Raw genomic sequence first — 3749 nt, 5'->3', positions numbered from 1 at the left:
TCAGCTTTATAAGCGATCTTTTCATATCCTTTGAATACATTTTATAGGAAGTGCATCAAGGTTTCTACGGAAGTCATGCGGGCGGTCGGTCTCTCGCTCGGAAGGTATTGTTAGTCAGATATTTTTGTCCCACTCTGCAAGACAATGCTACCTAGCTCGTAAGAACCTGTTTATCTTATCAGAAGCACCAGAACATTTCTCATCACCCCACGGAGCTTTTGAAAACTTCTATTGTCTCTTGCCCATTTGATCAGTGGGACATGGATATAGTAAGGTCTTTTCCCTTAGTACTTACCCAGAAAAGGTTTCTGCTAGTAGCGGTGAATTATTTTTCTAAATAGGTAGAGGCTGAGCTACTAGCTAGGATAATCGAACAGATGGATATCAAATTTTTATGGTAACATATTATTTGCATATTCGGGATTCCACATAAATTAGTTTTAGATAATGGGAGAACTGCTACAGGTTATCTTTTTGTGATACAAAAAACTGGCAGGAGGATCAGAGGTTAGATATCCACCTTCTTTTAATTACTTCATCACGTCTTCTGCTCCAAGAGGGCTTTAGTAATGGAGTTAGCAATGGGGACGTTGAAGTTACAGTCTTGCACCAATTATACCTACCTAAATTCTCAAAATCATCTATATAATCAATTAATGATTATACTAATAATATAGATATACTACTAGTAGTAGTAAATAATACACAAAAAAGAAATATAATATTAAAAGTTGACAAAAGAGAGTATCAGATTCAATAGATAGAGGTTGTTTATCGAAGTTGATCATCTTGTTCTCTAGTTCCTTCTTTGAACACTCCACATTACAGAAGTGTTAAAGAAATAGTAGGACGACAGTTGCATTTTGCTGTAAATTAGCTTTGTCACCTTGGTTTGGGAGTCTTAGAATCAGTGAAACATCTTTCTTTATGAAACTAATCTTTTTATTTTGAGAGATGAAACATTTGCCTTCAACGCCCCAATTATCAAACACATTTTGCATAAGGCTTCAGATATTTAGAATTTCAGGCATGACTATGACCCAAGCAAATGAACTTCCATTTATCAACTTCATTCGGTGGTCATTTATGTATAGTGATGATAAAAAAAGTTTTGAAGTGAGGGTAATTTCTTTTCCAAAGCACTTATGATATGCATGAGAAGTAGAAGTTCTCTGGCTCACCATTTAATTCTATCAAACAAATATATTAGATCTTAGTGATAATCATTTGGCTTTATTACAATGTTATTTTTCAACCATAATATGATACATTGCAATGTTAGCTTTCAACTATAATATAATATATTACAATGTTAGTTTTCAATCATAATATGATATATTACAATGTTTAGTATTTGGCTAGCTGCTATAATGTAATTAGTAGCTGCTACAATATAGCTACTAATCATGTTGTAGTTGTTACAGTCAAATAGCTACTTTAACGTGGTAACAAGTAGGGACTGTAGGGTTTAACTACATTGTAGCAACCATTAGGGTTTAACTACATTGTGGCAACTACTGCCAAGTAGCTAATACAATGTTGCAACCTTTTTTTAACCCCCTTATTCCCTAAAAGTATATCTTTAAAGCGAAGACCTATAATCAATCAATACCATTGTAGCAACTAAGAGAAGAATTAAAACTCTAAAAAAATCAAAACCCTAAACAAGAGGAGAAGAATCAAACACCAAACCTTAACGAAATACTTATGATAGAGGGAAAGCTTCGGAGGAGAAAATGATTCATTGTGGCGAGGTTGATAAATGAAGACACCGTCGGGCACCGAGCTACTTCCAATGAGAATGTTTCAAAAATTTTACTCGCATGCCTAGTCAAGGGGTTATCACTTTGGCTGAAACTATGAGGGTAAAAGGATAATTGCACAATATAATTTTGCTTTCACTTTGTAGCAACTATTGTTAGGTAGCTACGACAACGTGAAAGTGAAATACAACTTTAATCATAATACATTAAAATGTATCAAACATGCAAACTATATTACTGATATTAAAAATGACAATAATACAAATATAAATATCTATTCTTCATAACTAATTTGTTCAAGAGTTAATACATCGTATAATATTTAAAGCAAAAGACTTATAAACACTACAACTTCAAATACTATATCTATTCTTTATCACTAATTTATAGAGAATCTAACTGTTGTTCTATCTCTTCCAATGCATCTTTTAATTTTCTAAATTTTCCGGTCTTCGATAGTTTTCTCTCTTAATTTGAACTTGAAACTATATTTAAAGATGCACACAAACTTTCTTTTCCTCTCAATGTAAAGGAGATATATGCTAGATTTTTATCTAAGTGTACTTCAAAAGCTCTTATTGCATCCTCTTTACTCTCGAAGGACTTGTGTGTAACGTCCTTCAAACGATTAACTTGTGTAGATGCTTCTATCCAGGTGTCATAAATACCCAGCTGACACCGAATACATATAACATATGTTTTCTTCTATACTAAAAAGATCATTTAGAATCACGTATAAATAATATACTAGGATTAGAGGTAATTACAACTTAAATTGAAATGATTTACCATTGGTTATGAAATATGAAAAATGATGTTTGAAAAGTTTTTTGTAAATTTAAAATTTAAAATTTATCAAAAAAGATTCTTACTTCATTGTAAGAAAAGCTTTGTGAGACTGTTCAAGTAGCTGCTACATGTTGTAGTAGTTTGGCCTCGTACATTGTAGCTGCTACACATTATAGCAGCTAACTGTCCAAGTATCTACTATAACGTTGTAATAGCTAGATCTCATACGTTGTAACTACTACATGTTGTAACATCTAACTGTCCAAGTAGCTACTACAATGTGTAGCGGCTATAGTATATGAGTAGTTGTTACGTGGTTACAATACATTTACACCAACTTTTACTATGTGGTTAACTTAAACCTTACTTGTTTCTATGTTGTAGCAGCTACTTGACCATAATTACTGTAATGTCTTTAGTAGCTGTTACAAAGCAGTAAGTGTATGACTACATCATTAATAATAAAATATCAATCCCATAGAGATTGATGAGCACTAGTGAATTCACACGGTTAGCTAGCTAGATAATCAAAATATTGGTTGAAGTTCTTCGAATTAAAGTTGAGGAAGTAAAAGAGAGAAAGAGAACTTTGAGGAGAATTGGTCAAGGGGAGTGTTCTAGAGGTTTAGTTTCATTATAATGTTGATCAATGTATTATGAATTGTTCATCTCAAATCGTCTATCCTTATGCAATGTAGAAAGTTTAACTAAATCCCGACACTCTCCCGCGATGATCGTGTTGGAGTGTTGCTCTCTTGATTACCCAAGTCCCCTAGGTGGTAGAGATAACCTAGGATGTTCAGTTAAAAGATAACCCTTTGTCACTTAGGGATCCCCGATCATACGATCGTAGATTATACAATAAACCTATTAACATAGAATAAGGAATAACTCATTAAGCCTAATTAGGTTCTTTCATGTAAGAGACTACCCTCCCTTCAAGGTGATGTCCCTAAAAGTTTAGTTATCCCCTGTCACGATGTCTCTGGTCATATGATTCAGAGCATCTCCCCTATGAGGTGAGCAATCTATACATCTAATCAATTAAACATAGAAATTAAGTACAAATATATCACACATGTTTAATCAAATGGATACAAGGCATAAACATATCATTAGAAGAGAAATTGGTAAATCCATAAAATTCACATCAATCTCACATTATAATTACTTCCTTAATCTTAGAATAAAGGGATC

Source organism: Zingiber officinale, chromosome 4B, assembly GCF_018446385.1.
Source record: "Zingiber officinale cultivar Zhangliang chromosome 4B, Zo_v1.1, whole genome shotgun sequence".
Taxonomy (NCBI): domain Eukaryota; kingdom Viridiplantae; phylum Streptophyta; class Magnoliopsida; order Zingiberales; family Zingiberaceae; genus Zingiber; species Zingiber officinale.
Note: the sequence above shows the minus strand (reverse complement) of the source record.